Below are 12,758 nucleotides of genomic sequence, written 5' to 3'. Positions count from 1 at the left end.
ATCCGTAGACCTGTTCGACGCCGTACACCCCGTTCGATTCCGTACACCTGTTCGGATCCGTGGACCTGTTCGACGCCGTACACCCGTTCGATTCCGCACACCTGTTCGGATCCGAATTTAGCATATCTTACATAATACAAGATACTTAAAAAAAAAAAACTTTGTGTTTTCTTTTATTATTTCTTCATATCTTTATTTACCAGAAGCTCAAATAATTATTTTAAGTATGGCAGATCAACATGAATTCGGATTCTGAAGTCAATTTCAATATGAATCATCCAGGTGGGAATGATGAGTCAGGAGATATGGGTGATGAAAGAGACCATGCTACATTCCTAGGGAACATTATGTACGACGCCATGCACCAAATATAAAGCCTGATCCTTATACTGGGGAAGAAGAGTGGGATTTGTACCAGGCCTACTTTGAGGACTGTGCAGAACTTGCAGAATGGTCGGACAAAGAGAAGCTTCTTTACCTAGCAACAGCACTTAAGGGACAGGCCAGGCTTCATTATAGCTCATTAGCACATCAAAAAAGGTCATACCAAGTTCTTACTAATCATCTGGAACAAAGATTTGGTAGCAAAAGACAGGCTAACCGATGGCTATCCAGAATTCAGACACGTACTAGACAAAAGAATGAAACAGTTGCCGAGTTTGGAGATGAGATTAGGCTGTATGCTCAAAAGCATACGTGTCACTTGATCCAGTGGCTCAAGAGATGCTAGCACTGGAACATTTCTACAAGAGCTTTTCACCGGAAATGAGGTGTAGACTGATGGATAAAAGTTGTAGAACAATCAGGGAAGCAGTAGAAATAGTCGAACGATACGAGGATGTGCTAGGGAGAGCAACCACATCTGCAGGACTGATAAGAGGTGTAGTCCTCTGAAAAGTTGAGAGATGTCAAACCTGCAGACTTCAAAGAAGACACAGAACTTAAGACTATAAAAGGAGCTATACAGTGGATAGAGGCACGCCTGGATAAACTTGAGACAACTGATAGGAAGCCTGTAAATGACAGATCGTGCTTTACATGTGGGGCCAGGGATCATTTTTGGAGACAATGTCCACAAAAGAATAGGTTACAAAACAAACCCCACCTAAGGAACCAGGAAAACTTCAAGCCGTCATCTCGTTAGGTCGTGAGATGACGAAGGTTGAGATGGAGGGAAATCGACCTAGTCATTGTGAAACAACATTCAAAAAATAATATGCCATTTAGAATTGGCCAGGTAGAAGTTAAACAAATTTCTGAAGATAATGGACTATATATAGGGGGTAGCATGAACAACTATCATATAGACTTTCTGCTTGACAGTGGCGCTACTTCATCTTTGATATCTAAAGAAACATATGAGCAATGCGGAGGAGAAGGCACATATCCACTTGATAGAAGGAAATTAATGTTCAATCAGTGAATGGAACAAATATCACAATACATGGCCAGATAGAGGTAGAAATAGGGTTTTTGGACCATTCAAAGTTAAAATGACTCTCATCGTATGTGATATATCATTGCCAGGCCTCTTTGGGACAGGATTTTATAATGGGAAATATCAAACATTGGGACCTTGAAACGTTGGAGCTTGGTACTAGAAGTGGACATAAAATACAATGTAGGATGATGAAGGATGATAACAATAGAGTATGTAGAGTTACTGTTAAGAGTGACATACAAGTGCCATCAAACACATGCATGTTAGTGCCAGTGAGAATATTGAGACACCAAATGCTTCCTGAAGTTGCGTTTATAAGTGAGACAAAAGGTGAACAAATAGATGAAGTAAAGATTAATCAACGGTTTATTAGATCCCCATCGAATTGAGGGCATTTATAGGAGTTATGAATGAGAGTGAGGCTGTGTATACTTTGAAAAGTGGTCAAGAAATAGGTCAGTGTTATCCAACACAGGAAGTATCAGGAGACATGAATTTTTGACAATGACAAAACTCATACATGTGCTGCAATAATGTACAGCGGGGGTAAAGATCAAGGAAAAAGCCAAGCAAGATAACTATTACCGGATCATATAAAGTCAATGTTTGACAAGGGGAAAGAAAATTTGGAAGAAAGTGACAAGGAAAAATTTGCGACATTGCTCTAACAAATATCAAGACGTCTTTTTCGAAAGGTTTCTGATGACCTTGGATGTACTAATATGGTAAAACATAAGATCAACACAGGAAGTTCCCCACCCATACGACAATCAGTTAGAAGACAAACCTTATGGAAAACGTGATATTGAAATCTGAGGAAGTAAACAAAATGCTTTGACAGAGGGAATAATCGAGCCTTCGAACAGCCCTTGGTCCTCGGCCAATGTGTACTTGTGTCGAAAAAGGACGGCTCAAACTAGAATTCTGCATTGATTACCGAAAACTAAATGAAGTGACTGTTCAAGATGCATATCCCAATACCTAGGGTAGATGATTGTCTTTGATTCTCTTTCTGGTTCCAAATGGTTTCAACACCATGGACCTTTGTAGTGGTTTCTGGCAAATAGAAATGGAAGAAGAAAGACAAAATGAAGACAGCATTTTCTACAAAGTAGCCAAGGTTTATTTCATTTTCGTGTCATGCATTTGGTCTTGTTAATTCACCGGTCGACTTTCCAAAGGCTAATGGAAACAGTTTTAAGAGGAATTCAGTGGGTTGAATCTCTTCTATACATGGATGATATAATAAACTCCTGGGGAATCGGTTGATCAATGTTTTATGTCGTCTAGAGCATGTTTTCGAAAGACTTCGCGAGGCAAAACTAAAGCTTAAACCATCAAATGTGTATTCTTCCAGAAATCTGTACGTTTCCTTGGCCATGTCGTATCAGGAGGAGGGCATTGAAACGGACCCTGAGAAAATTATTCAAGGCTGTGCATGATTGGCCTACACAAGGAACAGCAAGGAAATGCGCAGTTTTTGCTTGGGTTAGCTTCTAATTACCGAAAGTTTGTTAAGGCTTTTCAACGTGGCTAGAACCGTTGCACAAGCTCTGTGTGAGAAAAGCAGTCAGGTTTTATTTGGACAAACGAGTGTCAGGAGTCATTCGACGCAGGTTGAAAAATGCACTGACTACAACGGCCTAATACTTGCATATCGCCGGTATTAGGTGCACCATTTAATACTTGATACTGATTCTTCTGATTCTTCATCTGGAGCTGTGCTAAGTCAAATGCAAGATGGTAAAGAAAGAGTAATTGCATATTTGAGCAAAGCCATGAATGTGCATGAAAAGTCTTACTGTGTAACCAGAAAAGAAATGCTAGGCAGTTGTGGTGGCTTTGAAACATTTCCACAGTTTATCTGTATGGCCAGGGAAAGTATCTTTTAAGGGACTGATAATGCAGCTGTCAGTTGGATGGGGATCCTTAAAAAGTTCCAACAGGACAAGTTGCTCGATGGCTACAGGAATTGAATACGTATAATTTAACCGTAGTACACCGAAGTGGAAGAGCCATGCAAATGCAAGATGCACTCTCCAGAAGGCCATGTAAATCATGTAAACACCAAAACAAGAGATACAAGATAACTTTGAGAAAATATAACAAAAACCGTCAGATGAATACAAGGAAGAACATATCAGGATCTCTACCAGAAGTCAGACACAGGATGCATCATCTGCATTGTCAAACAATCACTTTCTCTTAGACGGATGGGGACCCTAAATTGATTTATCAATCAAGCCAAACTCAAGATTTAGACATAGCGAAGATAAAAAAATTGGCCTTGCAGGATGGTAAACAAAAGGACCAGCTTGGACTGACATTTCTGCTTATTCCTCTTATTTGAAAACATTATGGCGGCAATGGGATCGATTGGAAATAGTTTGCGAACTTGCTATATCGGAAATTTCGAAACTGACGATAGAGACCAAATTTATCAAACTGGTTACCCCAAAGGATAGACAACGCGATGTTATTAGACATCATCGCCACACGACTACCAAATGCAATGGACATCTCGGCATAGAGAAACACACTTGGAAAGATCAGACAATCATTCTATTGGCCGGGATGGTTGATACTGTTAAAAGATATTGTCAAGTATGTGACAAATGTGCAGCAGCAAAATTTCAAAGAACTGCGAAAAATAAGGCTCCTCTTGGACAATACTTTGTTGGGGAACCAGGAAGAGGCTAATGATGGATATTCTTGGACCACTTCCGGTTACAACAAACAATGGAAACAAGTACATCCTTGTCATGGCTGACTGGTTCACAAAATGGACTGAAAGTGTTTTGCTTTTACATGAACAATAGAATCAAAAAACGGTTGCTAAAAGCACTTGTTGAAAACGTACATATGCCGATTTGGCGTGCCTTTACAGATATATAACGGACCAAGGAAAAATGTTTTTGAGTCAAAACTTTGGAAAAGAACTATGCAAGCTTTTAGATTTAGAGAAAAGACACATGCTACTTCCCTACGGCCCCAGGCCAACGGATTAAAGTTGAGGTTTTTTAATTAAAACCCTCTGATTTCGATGCTGGAAAGCAATATTGCAGTGATCAACCAGAAATTGCTGGGACAGCTTACCTTCAACAAGTAATGATGGCCTACGTAGCTCTCCGCATAGTAGTTCAAAACTCAGTCCAAATAAGATGTGTTGTTTGGTAGAGAGATCACGGTTACCAATGCATGCATTTATCGCCGTCCTAAGCCGGAAAACAATTCAGACTTAAGTGAGTATGTGTTGAATCTTGAAGACAAACTGAAAAACTGTCATGATATTGCAAGGACAAATTTGAAGGTTGCAGCTAGATACCAAAAGAAGCATTATGACTGCAAATCTCGGAAACGCAGTGCATATTCGCAAGGGCAGTTGGTTTGGCTACACGACCCAACAAGGAAAGTCGGAGTCAGCTCGAAACTCGTCAACAAATGGAAAGGACCGTTCATAGTGACAAGGACTGTAGACGATTTGGTTTGTATGGTAAAACGGACTTCAACTGGCAAACCAAAAGCTTTATCACATTGATAGATTATATCCCTACTGTGGTAATAAGGTCCCTAGTTGGGTTAGAAAGGAGAAACAATGTTATGACATGTAGGATAGATAGTTTAAGGAATTGGTCACGTGTTCGCGAATTTGATTTTTGTGTTATAGATATATGTTAATAAACAATACAAATGTAAAAAAAAAAAATATCACAGTTAATTTATGCATAGAACTATGTAAAACATAACAGTAAATGAAATAAAATAAATGTATATGTGTTCAACAGACAACATATGTAAAATTGTGTTAAATTTTTATTTATGTTCAACAGGCAACATGTGTAAAAATAAAAACCTTTTTATAAAACTTGAATAAATTACAAAAATATCGGAAACGTAAATTCTTCACAATGGAGTCTTCCGCGTTTTTTTTAGCAGAGCAGGTATAGTCTTCGTCGCAACTCCTGTGGGTGGCCAACCTAAATTTTTTCTTTTGCAGTTACAAAATTTAATCAATAAATGTTTCATTGTGTGTCCTGAAAGAAATAAAAAATACATAACTAACAAATCTAACAGAAGGCGTTCTTTACAGGGAATCATGTTGGCTTTGTCCTGCGATGTTCCGCACCTGGGGAGCTCTGAAGTCGCATCTTATTGGTTCTGCCCACCGGTGTCTGACAGTAGTATGTCCATGGTGTCCCGGAAAGGAGAAAGACATTCACTAGAATCTCGGACTTAGAAAGTCATGTCAGGGGTAGTGCTCACACTGATGAGGCATGGAGGAGCAAAGAGATGTTTTTCCCGTCAGGCAGGGTTTTACTTTGCATTGAAGCCTAATAGATTATGCAAAGGTCACTGAGTCGGTTACCCCATATGGAAGTGAATTGGCATATTCTATCAGGAAGGAGTTCCGAAATTGGGCAGAGGGATTTGATGATAAAAAGGAAAGGTTAGACAGGTTAAACAAAGGTTGGAAGGAGGGGGAGGAGTGTTCAAAGAAAAAGGATCGTAGGGTAGATCAGTTAGTAGTGAACGGCCGGGTAGAATAACAAATAGAAAGGAAGAGAAATCTTGCAACAGTGGAAGAGAGGAAAGAGATATACAGACTGCATAGAGAATGACATTAACAAGAAACAAAAGACATTAGAAAAAGTTGATAAAGAACATAAATCATTGGAAAAAGACGCAAACAACAATAAACAAAGTGCATTAGATGTAGACAGGCGAGAGAAAATGGATACTGAACATGAACAAAAACGAAGAACAAAGTAGAAAAAGAAAGCATAACAGAAAGAGGGGACGCAGAGCAGAGACAGAAGACAGAGGATTTTTATGAGTATGAGTTTGACTGTGAAGTGGCTGAGGAAAGGAACGAAACAGAAGCGGCGGTTAACACATTATTAGGAGAAATGAAGGATACAGAAAAAGGCAGAGTTGGACCAGAGGAAGACGGAAATTGTTTGACTATTGGAGAAAATGTAGACATATCAATGCGTTTAAATTATAGGACAGGGGAGTTTTCTGCCGATACTTGACTCAGACGATTTGAAAAAGAGTTAAACACGGGGACTTACGTTAAATCAAAGGATAGTATAGGTGATGGATTAGGGGAGACGTTTTTGGGGAGCCACTGAAAATGAATCAAGCATTAAAGAGGATAAACAGGACAAAGGTGTTAGTGCTAGGGGAAGTATACGGGGGATAAAAAGTAGGGCATGGAAGCCCGGAAAACGAAGACTCTTTTTCAACAAGTTAGTTCTTCATCAGGGTCATCATCTGTAAGTGAAGTAAACGATTCACCATCAACATTGGGAAGCAGGGCAGCAAAACTTTTGTTGACTGGCGTGATGCCTCTTTGTTCCCCTGGTAGAAGGATTTGGTCGAGAGAAATTGAGATAGACGTTGGCGATGTACAGATGAAGTGGCCACCCAGGAATTGGCGGGAGTTGACACCAGAAAAACCGGCTCTTTGCGATGGAACAGATGGCGTTATTTTTTTGGAAAGGAAAAATAATGTGGAATTCCCAGTCATATCTAAAAAATTACTCTGTGACAAGTATGCCTTCTTAATGCTTGACGGTCAGGATAAGCCATTGGCAAGTACTAGCGAAAGTGAAAAGATTCCAGACAAAATTCGGCAATATAATCTTTCGTATCTAAGGGGAATTATCAAAGGTGAAATCCCAGACTCACAAACAAGCCTGGGCTATAGTAAAATCCTTGGAAAAAAGCCGAGCGTTGAACCGAGACGGATGATATAATCAAAGTACTGGAGGAAGGGGGCGTGAAAGTGAAACTTTAAAAATACTGTTGGTTGTTGAATTTGATAAAATAATGATGTTGTTTCAGAATGGCTGGGGAGTAAATAACTAATTTAAATTTGTTGTTCTCATGACATTACATGAGATATTTGCATGAATTTGATTCTGCTCAAATGTATTTATTGTTGTTAAATATACTGTATTATTCATATGTAAATTGTTGCTTTCACATGTTTAGATGGTTCAAACCGTGTACAATTGTTTGTTTCTTATTTCTTAAGTTATTTTCTAAGGTTCTTAAGATTGTAATCCAGGAGGATTACTTTAACTAAGGTGGGGAGAGTGTAATATGAATACCCCCCCCCCTTTTGTTTACCGTTATAGAACTCTTTCTTACACATGTAACACATCATTATAAATTACAAATGCTTTAAACAGTTAAAACCATAACATTGATAAGTTTTACTGGGTATGTGATACTCAGGGTATGCAGAGAAAGCTGTTTTTAAAACACCGGCAAAATTTGACAGATCGTGAAAACTAATGACATTTCGTATTATCATATTTATAATTAACGGATATGATGCAATAAATGCATGTATACAAACTATACATTTCAGTGACAATATACCTTTTACAAATAGTTGATGACATGCATGGTGACTCTTTATTTCTATCAGGAAATGCAAACTTAATTTACTTTCATTTTGTGTCAATTGTGACGTCACAGTGCATGCTTGGTTTTGACTAAATTCTTAATCAATTCCGGAACAGAATGTTTGGGTTAAAATAGTACTAAATTAGGTAAATAATATTGGTTACTTAGACAACCAGATATGGGGATTTTATTGGAAATCGTCGTGGCCTGTTCGGATCTATTTCTTTTAGATGTAGGAGTCGAACGGCTAGCCATTGGTCGATATATGGAGGGCTTTGGCGCCAAAATGGACGTTCCGCAATCTGAGTGGATGAGAGCGTTAGCTGTGCTTAGGTGCCCAATAATATACAAGTTCCTAACGCGGGGAATTTCAATATATTGCCGGTACGGTGTTATCCTTCAGCTTACTGGATTCGGTCACTGGAGAGATCATTTAAGTCTAATCATTTTACTTAGTTTCTTTTTACTTGGTTAATTAATAGGAATCCTCAGTTAAACGTTATAGATCTACGACAAGTTGATACTAGGCATCTACACTGGATACAACTTACAAGAGCTGAGCTTTATTTCATCACCTAGTAGATCCTATTTTCTGAATTGGAGTTCATGATGGAACGAATGTAACTAACATTAACTAACATTTACTAACATTTACTTTTACTAACAATAACTAACAGTCATCATTTTATTGATAATTTATTTATAGATTCTACTTCATCTTACTACACATCTTTAGATTACTTAATAAAATAAATCATTTTTGTTCTTAAAACAAGCTCTTTGTAGTTTATCTGAAATTATTCTATCAAGGCACCCACAGGTCGGAGTTTTCCCCTCTAGGTTCGAACAACGGCTATCTTTCCTTCCCCCGAAAACATCACAGTATTGAGTTGAAAACATTATATGAGCCACGTCATGACAAAACCAACATAATGGGTTTGCGACCAGCATGGATCCAGACTAGTCTGCGCATCCGCGCAGTCTGATCAGGTCCATGCTGTTCGCTATCAGTTTCTCTACTTGTTATAGGGTATGTAAGCCCTGATCATTATGTTGGTTTTGTCGTGACACGGCTCATAGTCAAGTCAAGTCAAGTCAAAAGATTTATTCAGTAAATAAAGGCCACCGGCCCAAAATACATGTCATACAAAATATGGTATTTAACATTATAAAGTTGTGTCTTTTACAAGTTTTTACAATCATTACATTTAAATGCTACTGTGCTATAGATATCATGAGGTGGTAAATATAAGTAGAGATTTTCTTAATTATAAAAATATCATTTGATGAAAGTAATTCATAAAAGTTATGTAGTTCATTTCCGGAATTATACCAGTTTAGTAAATAGGTATTTCTAATTTCTAAATATTTTTTACAATGAAAAAAAGCATGATATTCACAGTCAATATGATAAGTTAAATGATTTTCAAGACAAAAGTTGCAAAAGCGTTCTTGAAAAGGTATATTTAAATGCCTACCGATTTCAACATTAAGTTTGAGATTTGAACATCGAAATTTAGCATATGCTTTCTTATGTTTTACAGGGATTTCTATTAGAAGATCCCGTTCTACATTTAATAAGCTTTTAAAATAACAATAATGGTGACATCTACTGGCATTGTTAATATTATCATGCCAATTTTGGGTATAACAATCTATTATGCGTTGTTTAAAAATGCTAACAAAAATATTCACATCTCCTATTTCTTGAGAAATCCAAATGTAACCAAATCCGTAACTGTACAGAAGTATTCGTATTTTGCTAGCCCAACAAGTTCTTCCAGCTTCATCTAGTGATTTTAACATTAAATAACATTGTTTTGGGTAACGGTATGGTGGCATAACTAATAGCTTACACCAATAACGGATGCAATTTGTATAATAAGTAATACAAAGTGGGAGTCTACCACATTCACCTAACACCATGCTTGTATTTGTATTTTTTCAAACATTTAATAAACCCTTACAGAACATATTATGAACAGATTCTATAGTTGGACTAAATTCATACCCCCAAATCTGTGATCCATAACAAAGAATAGGTTTGATCATTGTATCAAAAATTTTAAAGTGTTCCTTTATGGGAAAATTACCAAATGGTTTTTCATAACCTTTGATAGCAAAAATTGCTCTTTGAGCTTGTGAAGCTAATTTATCATGAGCTACATTCCATGATAGTTGTGGAGTGAATAACAAACCCATATATTTATAAACAGCAGTTGTATTTACCGGCTGACCGCGAAAAGACCAAGATTCATAATTACGAAGACGACCTCCATTTCGAAATACAATTATCTCTGTTTTGTCAAGATTAATTTCCATGCCTGTGTTCCAGCAAAATTGATCAATTACATTAAGTTGTTGTTGTAATTTTGTAGCAGTTTCAGCACAATTTGCAACATCATCTGCAAACATTAAACAAAGAATATCAGGAATATCATTTGTAATGAAAATGCCTGTGCCACATTTCTCTCTTAAAAGGGAAGATAACTCGTCTATAAATAATGTAAAAATTGTTGAACTTGTCTTATCACCTTGCCTTGTACCAATGTTACAGGGAAATAATTCAGTAATCATAACATTGTTAAACAAATCAGTTGTTTTAACACATGAAGAGAGATGAAAATACATTGATTTCAGAACTCGAAGAAAATTTCCAAAAACGCCCTTTTTTCAAGTGACAAGAAAAGTTTAGAATGATTCACTTTATCAAATGCTTTACGGAAATCAACATAGAGACAGTAAAAGCGGCCACCCTTTTTAGAAAGATATTTTTGAACCATTGCTTGTAGACAAAAAACATTATCGATAGCCGAGTAACCACGCCTAAATCCTGCCTGAGATTCATGGAAGACTTTATATAATGTATTTGTAATAGATATGCCGCGATAATTACCAGGATTATTACTTGGTGATCATATGGTGATCATTTCTGTGAAATAGTTATAAAATCCGTCTTCAAATAACAAAGTTATGGGCCAGACACAAATTCGGGACGTATGTACGTACAGACAGACATCCGGCCGAAATGGAATAAGGGGCCATTTCTTTTGTTAATTTCTATTGTTTAATAGAGGGCCAATGGCCCCTTACTCTATTGTTACGGAATGAACTCTATTGTTTTGTTTACAGTTAGATGGCCCCCTATCCCTATTCGGTAGTGCGGACTAACTGATGGACAACCAGGTGACTATATGCTCCCCCGAAATTTTTCGGGAAGCATAAAAAAATTGATAAACCCTTAGATGTTGAACTGTATCCGGGAATGTTTTTTTAAATTAAGTTTAAAAAGATATTTTAATTGAGTATATTACTCTATGTATGAAGGAAGTACATAAACCATAGTTTTACAAGTAACAGAAAAACAGTAAAACAATTCTGTTCATTAACACAAGAGGGCCATGATGGCCCTGAAATCGCTCACCTGTATATAGGCGCCAATTTTGATCCCAGGCTTTTATTTGATCAAACTTGGTAGACACTCATTAGAAGATATTTCATGATTAGTATCTTAACTCTAATCCTTTGGGGGTTTTTTAAAGAAGATTTTTTTAAGTTTTTACTATACACAAATAAGGAAAATCCATGGCACCCGGGGCGGGGCCAATTTTAACCCCAGGGCCCTTATTTGAACAAACTTAGTAGAAACTCATTAGATGATGTTTCATGCTAGATATCTTAGCTCTAGCTCTTAGGGTTTTTTAAAAGAAGATTTTTTAAGTGTTTACTATATACATCAAGGGAAAAACAATGACCCCTGGGATGGGGCCAATTTTGACCCCATGGCTTTTATTTGAACAAACTTGGTAGACACCCAATAGATAATGTTTCATGCTTAATATCTAAGCTCTAGCTATTTGGGATTTTTAAAAGAAGATTTTATAAGTTTCTACTATATACAAATAAGGAAAATCAATGACCCCCCGGGGCGGGGCCAATTTTGATCCCATGGCTTTTATTTGAACAAACTTGGTAGACACTGACTAGATGATGTTTCATACCAAATATTTAAGCTCTAGCTATTTCGATTTTTTAAGATTTTCTTTCGGTTGCCATGGCAACCAGAGTTCTGCATGGAATTAAATTCTTTGAACAATTTTTAAAGTTGACTACCAAAGAAGTTTGGATGAAATTGGCTCAGATGTTTATGATGAGATGTCGTTTAAAGTAAAACTTTACAGCCGGACGCCGGACGAAAAGCGATCACAAAAGCTCACTATGTCACTTTGTGACAGGCGAGCTAAAAAAGCAATAAAGTCCAATTCAAATAATAAGAACAAAATCTGATTAATATACAAATGAAACATTAATATCACCAACCAATAAATAACAAATATTATATTCTATTTATACTGTAACAGCACTATGGAAATATTCAATAATAAATCTGGCAAGCTCTCAACAGAACATCCGGTTTGTGTATTAGATGGTTGTAGACAGAATCAATAGAGACACCTGACAACATCACTGAGTTTAGATATGACACTACACTGTTCCTTATTCTTTTCACCACTCTAATCTTTAGAGTTCAAAATTCAAAAGCAAGACATACACATAATTAGTAATGACAAGGAAAGAAGAGTTGGTGTAGACAAAAAATAAGTACATGTACATGTATAGGAATTTTTAACAAGTTAACAAAAAAAAATAAGGCAACAATTACAACAACTTGGTTTTTCCATTAAGAGCATAATGCAATAAAATATATACTTAACAAGCAATAATAAAAAACAAAAACAATACTTTATATATAATACATGTAGCATCCTGTTGTTTTTTTCCACAAAATTATACATGTAATGTGTGGTGCTCAAAATTTAATAGTCCTTGTTTTGGTAGACAATGTATACTTACAAGTATTTTATTTCTTTCGAGCATACTGCCATGAAAAAAATATACA

General features: G+C 36.7%; 1 protein-coding gene across 2 annotated transcripts in view; it reads right to left on the bottom strand.

Moving 5' to 3' along the window:
• The window catches only part of LOC132722763 (uncharacterized), a 451,280-nt gene that overhangs the window by 110,706 nt on the left and 327,816 nt on the right, over positions 1-12,758 (bottom strand). The window lies entirely within an intron of this gene.

The sequence above is a fragment of the Ruditapes philippinarum genome, unplaced genomic scaffold, assembly GCF_026571515.1.
Source record: "Ruditapes philippinarum isolate M1 unplaced genomic scaffold, ASM2657151v2 ctg363_1_1_1_1, whole genome shotgun sequence".
In the NCBI taxonomy this organism is placed as follows: domain Eukaryota; kingdom Metazoa; phylum Mollusca; class Bivalvia; order Venerida; family Veneridae; genus Ruditapes; species Ruditapes philippinarum.
Note: the sequence above shows the minus strand (reverse complement) of the source record. Positions and strands in the feature narration are given on the sequence as shown.